General features: G+C 54.2%; 1 protein-coding gene across 3 annotated transcripts in view; it reads right to left on the reverse strand.

Annotated features, from left to right (window-relative positions):
* The window catches only part of naa40 (N-alpha-acetyltransferase 40, NatD catalytic subunit), a 106438-nt gene that overhangs the window by 12862 nt on the left and 80505 nt on the right, over positions 1–13071 (reverse strand). The gene's annotated exons all lie outside the window — the stretch shown is intronic.

Below are 13071 nucleotides of genomic sequence, written 5' to 3' on the forward strand. Positions count from 1 at the left end.
TGAAATTAACTTCTCTAGTCCAGCAAGGCTGAGGATATATACCCTACTGCAACCACAGCAATCTGTATACAGATATCTCACTGAGGGAGAAGGAATGAGAAACACCAGCGTACAGATTTTCCCTGGGGACGAGGGGACTGACAGACGCCATCAGTACATAGATATTCTTCTGAGAGTGACTGAGCGGCAAATATCAATGTAAAGGTATTTCCGAGAGAGAGGGGACTGAGAAATACCAGTCAGTGAACAGATATCTCTGAGAAAGAGAGGGACTGAAAGATACTAGTCAATACATATAGATATCTTCCTGAAAAAGAAGGACTAAGAGACACCAGCCAGTTTACAGATAGCTCCGAAGGAGAGGGACTGAGACACCAGCCAGTATACAGATAGCTCCGAAGGAGAGGGGACTGAGACACCAGCCAGTATACAGATAGCTCCGAAGGAGAGGGGACTGAGACACCAGCCAGTATACAGATAGCTCCGAAGGAGAGGGGACTGAGACACCAGCAGTTTACAGATAGCTCCGAAGGAGAGGGGACTGACACCAGCCAGTATACAGATAGCTCCGAAGGAGAGGGGACTGAGACACCAGCCAGTTTACAGATAGCTCCGAAGGAGAGGGGACTGAGACACCAGCCAGTATACAGATAGCTCCGAAGGAGAGGGGACTGAGACACCAGCCAGTATACAGATAGCTCCGAAGGAGAGGGGACTGAGACACCAGCCAGTATACAGATAGCTCCGAAGGAGAGGGGACAGACACCAGCCAGTATACAGATAGCTCCGAAGGAGAGTGGACTGAGACACCAGCCAGTATACAGATAGCTCCGAAGGAGAGGGGACTGAGACACCAGCCAGTATACAGATAGCTCCGAAGGAGAGGGGACTGAGACACCAGCCAGTATACAGATAGCTCCGAAGGAGAGGGGACTGAGACACCAGCAGTTTACAGATAGCTCCGAAGGAGAGGGGACTGAGACACCAGCCAGTATACAGATAGCTCCGAAGGAGAGGGGACTGAGACACCAGCCAGTATACAGATAGCTCCGAAGGAGAGGGGACTGAGACACCAGCCAGTATACAGATAGCTCCGAAGGAGAGGGGTCTGAGATACCAGCCAGTATACAGATAGCTCCGAAGGAGAGGGGACTGAGACACCAGCCAGTATACAGATAGCTCCGAAGGAGAGGGGACTGAGACACCAGCCAGTATACAGATAGCTCCGAAGGAGAGGGGACTGAGACACCAGCCAGTATACAGATAGCTCCGAAGGAGAGGGGACTGAGACACCAGCCAGTATACAGATAGCTCCGAAGGAGAGGGGACTGAGACACCAGCCAGTATACAGATAGCTCCGAAGGAGAGGGGACTGAGACACCAGCCAGTATACAGATAGCTCCGAAGGAGAGGGGACTGAGACACCAGCCAGTATACAGATAGCTCCGAAGGAGAGGGGACTGAGACACCAGCCAGTATACAGATAGCTCCGAAGGAGAGGGGACTGAGACACCAGCCAGTATACAGATAGCTCCGAAGGAGAGTGGACTGAGACACCAGCCAGTATACAGATAGCTCCGAAGGAGAGGGGACTGAGACACCAGCAGTTTACAGATAGCTCCGAAGGAGAGGGGACTGAGACACCAGCCAGTATACAGATAGCTCCGAAGGAGAGGGGACTGAGACACCAGCCAGTATACAGATAGCTCCGAAGGAGAGGGGACTGAGACACCAGCCAGTATACAGATAGCTCCGAAGGAGAGGGGACTGAGACACCAGCCAGTATACAGATAGCTCCGAAGGAGAGGGGACTGAGACACCAGCCAGTATACAGATAGCTCCGAAGGAGAGGGGTCTGAGACACCAGCCAGTATACAGATAGCTCCGTAGGAGAGGGGACTGAGACACCAGCCAGTATACAGATAGCTCCGAAGGAGAGGGGACTGAGACACCAGCCAGTTTACAGATAGCTCCGAAGGAGAGGGGACTGAGACACCAGCCAGTATACAGATAGCTCCGAAGGAGAGGGGACTGAGACACCAGCCAGTATACAGATAGCTCCGAAGGAGAGGGGACTGAGACACCAGCCAGTATACAGATAGCTCCGAAGGAGAGGGGACTGAGACACCAGCCAGTATACAGATAGCTCCGAAGGAGAGTGGACTGAGACACCAGCCAGTTTACAGATAGCTCCGAAGGAGAGGGGACTGAGACACCAGCCAGTATACAGATAGCTCCGAAGGAGAGGGGACTGAGACACCAGCCAGTATACAGATAGCTCCGAAGGAGAGGGGACTGAGACACCAGCCAGTATACAGATAGCTCCGAAGGAGAGGGGACTGAGACACCAGCCAGTATACAGATAGCTCCGAAGGAGAGGGGACTGAGACACCAGCCAGTATACAGATAGCTCCGAAGGAGAGGGGACTGAGACACCAGCCAGTATACAGATAGCTCCGAAGGAGAGGGGACTGAGACACCAGCCAGTATACAGATAGCTCCGAAGGAGAGGGGACTGAGACACCAGCCAGTATACAGATAGCTCCGAAGGAGAGGGGACTGAGACACCAGCCAGTATACAGATAGCTCCGAAGGAGAGGGGACTGAGACACCAGCCAGTATACAGATAGCTCCGAAGGAGAGGGGACTGAGACACCAGCCAGTATACAGATAGCTCCGAAGGAGAGGGGACTGAGACACCAGCCAGTATACAGATAGCTCCGAAGGAGAGGGGACTGAGACACCAGCCAGTATACAGATAGCTCCGAAGGAGAGGGGACTGAGACACCAGCCAGTATACAGATAGCTCCGAAGGAGAGGGGACTGAGACACCAGCCAGTATACAGATAGCTCCGAAGGAGAGGGGACTGAGACACCAGCCAGTATACAGATAGCTCCGAAGGAGAGGGGACTGAGACACCAGCAGTTTACAGATAGCTCCGAAGGAGAGGGGACTGAGACACCAGCCAGTATACAGATAGCTCCGAAGGAGAGGGGACTGAGACACCAGCCAGTATACAGATAGCTCCGAAGGAGAGGGGACTGAGACACCAGCCAGTATACAGATAGCTCCGAAGGAGAGGGGACTGAGACACCAGCCAGTATACAGATAGCTCCGAAGGAGAGGGGACTGAGACACCAGCCAGTATACAGATAGCTCCGAAGGAGAGGGGACTGAGACACCAGCCAGTATACAGATAGCTCCGAAGGAGAGGGGACTGAGACACCAGCCAGTATACAGATAGCTCCGAAGGAGAGGGGACTGAGACACCAGCCAGTATACAGATAGCTCCGAAGGAGAGGGGACTGAGACACCAGCCAGTATACAGATAGCTCCGAAGGAGAGGGGACTGAGACACCAGCCAGTATACAGATAGCTCCGAAGGAGAGGGGACTGAGACACCAGCAGTTTACAGATAGCTCCGAAGGAGAGGGGACTGAGACACCAGCCAGTATACAGATAGCTCCGAAGGAGAGGGGACTGAGACACCAGCCAGTATACAGATAGCTCCGAAGGAGAGGGGACTGAGACACCAGCCAGTATACAGATAGCTCCGAAGGAGAGGGGACTGAGACACCAGCCAGTATACAGATAGCTCCGAAGGAGAGGGGACTGAGACACCAGCCAGTATACAGATAGCTCCGAAGGAGAGGGGACTGAGACACCAGCCAGTATACAGATAGCTCCGAAGGAGAGGGGACTGAGACACCAGCAGTTTACAGATAGCTCCGAAGGAGAGGGGACTGAGACACCAGCAGTTTACAGATAGCTCCGAAGGAGAGGGGACTGAGACACCAGCCAGTTTACAGATAGCTCCGAAGGAGAGGGGACTGAGACACCAGCCAGTATACAGATAGCTCCGAAGGAGAGGGGACTGAGACACCAGCCAGTATACAGATAGCTCCGAAGGAGAGGGGACTGAGACACCAGCCAGTATACAGATAGCTCCGAAGGAGAGGGGACTGAGACACCAGCCAGTATACAGATAGCTCCGAAGGAGAGGGGACTGAGACACCAGCCAGTATACAGATAGCTCCGAAGGAGAGGGGACTGAGACACCAGCAGTTTACAGATAGCTCCGAAGGAGAGGGGACTGAGACACCAGCCAGTATACAGATAGCTCCGAAGGAGAGGGGACTGAGACACCAGCCAGTATACAGATAGCTCCGAAGGAGAGGGGACTGAGACACCAGCCAGTATACAGATAGCTCCGAAGGAGAGGGGACTGAGACACCAGCCAGTATACAGATAGCTCCGAAGGAGAGGGGACTGAGACACCAGCCAGTATACAGATAGCTCCGAAGGAGAGGGGACTGAGACACCAGCCAGTATACAGATAGCTCCGAAGGAGAGGGGACTGAGACACCAGCCAGTATACAGATAGCTCCGAAGGAGAGGGGACTGAGACACCAGCCAGTATACAGATAGCTCCGAAGGAGAGGGGACTGAGACACCAGCCAGTATACAGATAGCTCCGAAGGAGAGGGGACTGAGACACCAGCCAGTATACAGATAGCTCCGAAGGAGAGGGGACTGAGACACCAGCAGTTTACAGATAGCTCCGAAGGAGAGGGGACTGAGACACCAGCCAGTATACAGATAGCTCCGAAGGAGAGGGGACTGAGACACCAGCCAGTATACAGATAGCTCCGAAGGAGAGGGGACTGAGACACCAGCAGTTTACAGATAGCTCCGAAGGAGAGGGGACTGAGACACCAGCAGTTTACAGATAGCTCCGAAGGAGAGGGGACTGAGACACCAGCCAGTATACAGATAGCTCCGAAGGAGAGGGGACTGAGACACCAGCCAGTATACAGATAGCTCCGAAGGAGAGGGGACTGAGACACCAGCCAGTATACAGATAGCTCCGAAGGAGAGGGGACTGAGACACCAGCCAGTATACAGATAGCTCCGAAGGAGAGGGGACTGAGACACCAGCCAGTATACAGATAGCTCCGAAGGAGAGGGGACTGAGACACCAGCCAGTATACAGATAGCTCCGAAGGAGAGGGGACTGAGACACCAGCCAGTATACAGATAGCTCCGAAGGAGAGGGGACTGAGACACCAGCCAGTATACAGATAGCTCCGAAGGAGAGGGGACTGAGACACCAGCCAGTATACAGATAGCTCCGAAGGAGAGGGGACTGAGACACCAGCCAGTATACAGATAGCTCCGAAGGAGAGGGGACTGAGACACCAGCCAGTATACAGATAGCTCCGAAGGAGAGGGGACTGAGACACCAGCCAGTATACAGATAGCTCCGAAGGAGAGGGGACTGAGACACCAGCCAGTATACAGATAGCTCCGAAGGAGAGGGGACTGAGACACCAGCCAGTATACAGATAGCTCCGAAGGAGAGGGGACTGAGACACCAGCCAGTATACAGATAGCTCCGAAGGAGAGGGGACTGAGACATCAGCCAGTATACAGATAGCTCCGAAGGAGAGGGGACTGAGACACCAGCCAGTTTACAGATAGCTCCGAAGGAGAGGGGACTGAGACACCAGCCAGTATACAGATAGCTCCGAAGGAGAGGGGACTGAGACACCAGCCAGTATACAGATAGCTCCGAAGGAGAGGGGACTGAGACACCAGCCAGTATACAGATAGCTCCGAAGGAGAGGGGACTGAGACACCAGCCAGTATACAGATAGCTCCGAAGGAGAGGGGACTGAGACACCAGCCAGTATACAGATAGCTCCGAAGGAGAGGGGACTGAGACACCAGCCAGTATACAGATAGCTCCGAAGGAGAGGGGACTGAGACACCAGCCAGTATACAGATAGCTCCGAAGGAGAGGGGACTGAGACACCAGCCAGTATACAGATAGCTCCGAAGGAGAGGGGACTGAGACACCAGCCAGTATACAGATAGCTCCGAAGGAGAGGGGACTGAGACACCAGCAGTTTACAGATAGCTCCGAAGGAGAGGGGACTGAGACACCAGCCAGTATACAGATAGCTCCGAAGGAGAGGGGACTGAGACACCAGCCAGTTTACAGATAGCTCCGAAGGAGAGGGGACTGAGACACCAGCCAGTATACAGATAGCTCCGAAGGAGAGGGGACTGAGACACCAGCCAGTATACAGATAGCTCCGAAGGAGAGGGGACTGAGACACCAGCCAGTATACAGATAGCTCCGAAGGAGAGGGGACTGAGACACCAGCCAGTATACAGATAGCTCCGAAGGAGAGGGGACTGAGACACCAGCCAGTATACAGATAGCTCCGAAGGAGAGGGGACTGAGACACCAGCCAGTATACAGATAGCTCCGAAGGAGAGGGGACTGAGACACCAGCCAGTATACAGATAGCTCCGAAGGAGAGGGGACTGAGACACCAGCCAGTATACAGATAGCTCCGAAGGAGAGGGGACTGAGACACCAGCCAGTATACAGATAGCTCCGAAGGAGAGGGGACTGAGACACCAGCCAGTTTACAGATAGCTCCGAAGGAGAGGGGACTGAGACACCAGCCAGTATACAGATAGCTCCGAAGGAGAGGGGACTGAGACACCAGCCAGTATACAGATAGCTCCGAAGGAGAGGGGACTGAGACACCAGCCAGTATACAGATAGCTCCGAAGGAGAGGGGACTGAGACACCAGCCAGTATACAGATAGCTCCGAAGGAGAGGGGACTGAGACACCAGCCAGTTTACAGATAGCTCCGAAGGAGAGGGGACTGAGACACCAGCCAGTATACAGATAGCTCCGAAGGAGAGGGGACTGAGACACCAGCCAGTATACAGATAGCTCCGAAGGAGAGGGGACTGAGACACCAGCCAGTATACAGATAGCTCCGAAGGAGAGGGGACTGAGACACCAGCCAGTATACAGATAGCTCCGAAGGAGAGGGGACTGAGACACCAGCCAGTATACAGATAGCTCCGAAGGAGAGGGGACTGAGACACCAGCCAGTATACAGATAGCTCCGAAGGAGAGGGGACTGAGACACCAGCCAGTATACAGATAGCTCCGAAGGAGAGGGGACTGAGACACCAGCCAGTATACAGATAGCTCCGAAGGAGAGGGGACTGAGACACCAGCCAGTATACAGATAGCTCCGAAGGAGAGGGGACTGAGACACCAGCCAGTATACAGATAGCTCCGAAGGAGAGGGGACTGAGACACCAGCCAGTATACAGATAGCTCCGAAGGAGAGGGGACTGAGACACCAGCCAGTATACAGATAGCTCCGAAGGAGAGGGGACTGAGACACCAGCCAGTATACAGATAGCTCCGAAGGAGAGGGGACTGAGACACCAGCCAGTATACAGATAGCTCCGAAGGAGAGGGGACTGAGACACCAGCCAGTATACAGATAGCTCCGAAGGAGAGGGGACTGAGACACCAGCCAGTATACAGATAGCTCCGAAGGAGAGGGGACTGAGACACCAGCCAGTATACAGATAGCTCCGAAGGAGAGGGGACTGAGACACCAGCCAGTATACAGATAGCTCCGAAGGAGAGGGGACTGAGACACCAGCCAGTATACAGATAGCTCCGAAGGAGAGGGGACTGAGACACCAGCCAGTATACAGATAGCTCCGAAGGAGAGGGGACTGAGACACCAGCCAGTATACAGATAGCTCCGAAGGAGAGGGGACTGAGACACCAGCCAGTATACAGATAGCTCCGAAGGAGAGGGGACTGAGACACCAGCCAGTATACAGATAGCTCCGAAGGAGAGGGGACTGAGACACCAGCCAGTATACAGATAGCTCCGAAGGAGAGGGGACTGAGACACCAGCCAGTATACAGATAGCTCCGAAGGAGAGGGGACTGAGACACCAGCCAGTATACAGATAGCTCCGAAGGAGAGGGGACTGAGACACCAGCCAGTATACAGATAGCTCCGAAGGAGAGGGGACTGAGACACCAGCCAGTATACAGATAGCTCCGAAGGAGAGGGGACTGAGACACCAGCCAGTATACAGATAGCTCCGAAGGAGAGGGGACTGAGACACCAGCCAGTATACAGATAGCTCCGAAGGAGAGGGGACTGAGACACCAGCCAGTATACAGATAGCTCCGAAGGAGAGGGGACTGAGACACCAGCCAGTATACAGATAGCTCCGAAGGAGAGGGGACTGAGACACCAGCCAGTATACAGATAGCTCCGAAGGAGAGGGGACTGAGACACCAGCCAGTATACAGATAGCTCCGAAGGAGAGGGGACTGAGACACCAGCCAGTATACAGATAGCTCCGAAGGAGAGGGGACTGAGACACCAGCCAGTATACAGATAGCTCCGAAGGAGAGGGGACTGAGACACCAGCCAGTATACAGATAGCTCCGAAGGAGAGGGGACTGAGACACCAGCCAGTATACAGATAGCTCCGAAGGAGAGGGGACTGAGACACCAGCCAGTATACAGATAGCTCCGAAGGAGAGGGGACTGAGACACCAGCCAGTATACAGATAGCTCCGAAGGAGAGGGGACTGAGACACCAGCCAGTATACAGATAGCTCCGAAGGAGAGGGGACTGAGACACCAGCCAGTATACAGATAGCTCCGAAGGAGAGGGGACTGAGACACCAGCCAGTATACAGATAGCTCCGAAGGAGAGGGGACTGAGACACCAGCCAGTATACAGATAGCTCCGAAGGAGAGGGGACTGAGACACCAGCCAGTATACAGATAGCTCCGAAGGAGAGGGGACTGAGACACCAGCCAGTATACAGATAGCTCCGAAGGAGAGGGGACTGAGACACCAGCCAGTATACAGATAGCTCCGAAGGAGAGGGGACTGAGACACCAGCCAGTATACAGATAGCTCCGAAGGAGAGGGGACTGAGACACCAGCCAGTATACAGATAGCTCCGAAGGAGAGGGGACTGAGACACCAGCCAGTATACAGATAGCTCCGAAGGAGAGGGGACTGAGACACCAGCCAGTATACAGATAGCTCCGAAGGAGAGGGGACTGAGACACCAGCCAGTATACAGATAGCTCCGAAGGAGAGGGGACTGAGACACCAGCCAGTATACAGATAGCTCCGAAGGAGAGGGGACTGAGACACCAGCCAGTATACAGATAGCTCCGAAGGAGAGGGGACTGAGACACCAGCCAGTATACAGATAGCTCCGAAGGAGAGGGGACTGAGACACCAGCCAGTATACAGATAGCTCCGAAGGAGAGGGGACTGAGACACCAGCCAGTATACAGATAGCTCCGAAGGAGAGGGGACTGAGACACCAGCCAGTATACAGATAGCTCCGAAGGAGAGGGGACTGAGACACCAGCCAGTATACAGATAGCTCCGAAGGAGAGGGGACTGAGACACCAGCCAGTATACAGATAGCTCCGAAGGAGAGGGGACTGAGACACCAGCCAGTATACAGATAGCTCCGAAGGAGAGGGGACTGAGACACCAGCCAGTATACAGATAGCTCCGAAGGAGAGGGGACTGAGACACCAGCCAGTATACAGATAGCTCCGAAGGAGAGGGGACTGAGACACCAGCCAGTATACAGATAGCTCCGAAGGAGAGGGGACTGAGACACCAGCCAGTATACAGATAGCTCCGAAGGAGAGGGGACTGAGACACCAGCCAGTATACAGATAGCTCCGAAGGAGAGGGGACTGAGACACCAGCCAGTATACAGATAGCTCCGAAGGAGAGGGGACTGAGACACCAGCCAGTATACAGATAGCTCCGAAGGAGAGGGGACTGAGACACCAGCCAGTATACAGATAGCTCCGAAGGAGAGGGGACTGAGACACCAGCCAGTATACAGATAGCTCCGAAGGAGAGGGGACTGAGACACCAGCCAGTATACAGATAGCTCCGAAGGAGAGGGGACTGAGACACCAGCCAGTATACAGATAGCTCCGAAGGAGAGGGGACTGAGACACCAGCCAGTATACAGATAGCTCCGAAGGAGAGGGGACTGAGACACCAGCCAGTATACAGATAGCTCCGAAGGAGAGGGGACTGAGACACCAGCCAGTATACAGATAGCTCCGAAGGAGAGGGGACTGAGACACCAGCCAGTATACAGATAGCTCCGAAGGAGAGGGGACTGAGACACCAGCCAGTATACAGATAGCTCCGAAGGAGAGGGGACTGAGACACCAGCCAGTATACAGATAGCTCCGAAGGAGAGGGGACTGAGACACCAGCCAGTATACAGATAGCTCCGAAGGAGAGGGGACTGAGACACCAGCCAGTATACAGATAGCTCCGAAGGAGAGGGGACTGAGACACCAGCCAGTATACAGATAGCTCCGAAGGAGAGGGGACTGAGACACCAGCCAGTATACAGATAGCTCCGAAGGAGAGGGGACTGAGACACCAGCCAGTATACAGATAGCTCCGAAGGAGAGGGGACTGAGACACCAGCCAGTATACAGATAGCTCCGAAGGAGAGGGGACTGAGACACCAGCCAGTATACAGATAGCTCCGAAGGAGAGGGGACTGAGACACCAGCCAGTATACAGATAGCTCCGAAGGAGAGGGGACTGAGACACCAGCCAGTATACAGATAGCTCCGAAGGAGAGGGGACTGAGACACCAGCCAGTATACAGATAGCTCCGAAGGAGAGGGGACTGAGACACCAGCCAGTATACAGATAGCTCCGAAGGAGAGGGGACTGAGACACCAGCCAGTATACAGATAGCTCCGAAGGAGAGGGGACTGAGACACCAGCCAGTATACAGATAGCTCCGAAGGAGAGGGGACTGAGACACCAGCCAGTATACAGATAGCTCCGAAGGAGAGGGGACTGAGACACCAGCCAGTATACAGATAGCTCCGAAGGAGAGGGGACTGAGACACCAGCCAGTATACAGATAGCTCCGAAGGAGAGGGGACTGAGACACCAGCCAGTATACAGATAGCTCCGAAGGAGAGGGGACTGAGACACCAGCCAGTATACAGATAGCTCCGAAGGAGAGGGGACTGAGACACCAGCCAGTATACAGATAGCTCCGAAGGAGAGGGGACTGAGACACCAGCCAGTATACAGATAGCTCCGAAGGAGAGGGGACTGAGACACCAGCCAGTATACAGATAGCTCCGAAGGAGAGGGGACTGAGACACCAGCCAGTATACAGATAGCTCCGAAGGAGAGGGGACTGAGACACCAGCCAGTATACAGATAGCTCCGAAGGAGAGGGGACTGAGACACCAGCCAGTATACAGATAGCTCCGAAGGAGAGGGGACTGAGACACCAGCCAGTATACAGATAGCTCCGAAGGAGAGGGGACTGAGACACCAGCCAGTATACAGATAGCTCCGAAGGAGAGGGGACTGAGACACCAGCCAGTATACAGATAGCTCCGAAGGAGAGGGGACTGAGACACCAGCCAGTATACAGATAGCTCCGAAGGAGAGGGGACTGAGACACCAGCCAGTATACAGATAGCTCCGAAGGAGAGGGGACTGAGACACCAGCCAGTATACAGATAGCTCCGAAGGAGAGGGGACTGAGACACCAGCCAGTATACAGATAGCTCCGAAGGAGAGGGGACTGAGACACCAGCCAGTATACAGATAGCTCCGAAGGAGAGGGGACTGAGACACCAGCCAGTATACAGATAGCTCCGAAGGAGAGGGGACTGAGACACCAGCCAGTATACAGATAGCTCCGAAGGAGAGGGGACTGAGACACCAGCCAGTATACAGATAGCTCCGAAGGAGAGGGGACTGAGACACCAGCCAGTATACAGATAGCTCCGAAGGAGAGGGGACTGAGACACCAGCCAGTATACAGATAGCTCCGAAGGAGAGGGGACTGAGACACCAGCCAGTATACAGATAGCTCCGAAGGAGAGGGGACTGAGACACCAGCAGTTTACAGATAGCTCCGAAGGAGTGGGGACTGAGACACCAGCCAGTATACAGATAGCTCCGAAGGAGAGGGGACTGAGACACCAGCCAGTATACAGATAGCTCCGAAGGAGAGGGGACTGAGACACCAGCCAGTATACAGATAGCTCCGAAGGAGAGGGGACTGAGACACCAGCCAGTATACAGATAGCTCCGAAGGAGAGGGGACTGAGACACCAGCCAGTATACAGATAGCTCCGAAGGAGAGGGGACTGAGACACCAGCCAGTATACAGATAGCTCCGAAGGAGAGGGGACTGAGACACCAGCCAGTATACAGATAGCTCCGAAGGAGAGGGGACTGAGACACCAGCCAGTATACAGATAGCTCCGAAGGAGAGGGGACTGAGACACCAGCCAGTATACAGATAGCTCCGAAGGAGAGGGGACTGAGACACCAGCCAGTATACAGATAGCTCCGAAGGAGAGGGGACTGAGACACCAGCCAGTATACAGATAGCTCCGAAGGAGAGGGGACTGAGACACCAGCCAGTATACAGATAGCTCCGAAGGAGAGGGGACTGAGACACCAGCCAGTATACAGATAGCTCCGAAGGAGAGGGGACTGAGACACCAGCCAGTATACAGATAGCTCCGAAGGAGAGGGGACTGAGACACCAGCCAGTATACAGATAGCTCCGAAGGAGAGGGGACTGAGACACCAGCCAGTATACAGATAGCTCCGAAGGAGAGGGGACTGAGACACCAGCCAGTATACAGATAGCTCCGAAGGAGAGGGGACTGAGACACCAGCCAGTATACAGATAGCTCCGAAGGAGAGGGGACTGAGACACCAGCCAGTATACAGATAGCTCCGAAGGAGAGGGGACTGAGACACCAGCCAGTATACAGATAGCTCCGAAGGAGAGGGGACTGAGACACCAGCCAGTATACAGATAGCTCCGAAGGAGAGGGGACTGAGACACCAGCCAGTATACAGATAGCTCCGAAGGAGAGGGGACTGAGACACCAGCCAGTATACAGATAGCTCCGAAGGAGAGGGGACTGAGACACCAGCCAGTATACAGATAGCTCCGAAGGAGAGGGGACTGAGACACCAGCCAGTATACAGATAGCTCCGAAGGAGAGGGGACTGAGACACCAGCCAGTATACAGATAGCTCCGAAGGAGAGGGGACTGAGACACCAGCCAGTATACAGATAGCTCCGAAGGAGAGGGGACTGAGACACCAGCCAGTATACAGATAGCTCCGAAGGAGAGGGGACTGAGA

The sequence above is a fragment of the Carcharodon carcharias genome (assembly GCF_017639515.1).
Source record: "Carcharodon carcharias isolate sCarCar2 chromosome 37 unlocalized genomic scaffold, sCarCar2.pri SUPER_37_unloc_2, whole genome shotgun sequence".
In the NCBI taxonomy this organism is placed as follows: domain Eukaryota; kingdom Metazoa; phylum Chordata; class Chondrichthyes; order Lamniformes; family Lamnidae; genus Carcharodon; species Carcharodon carcharias.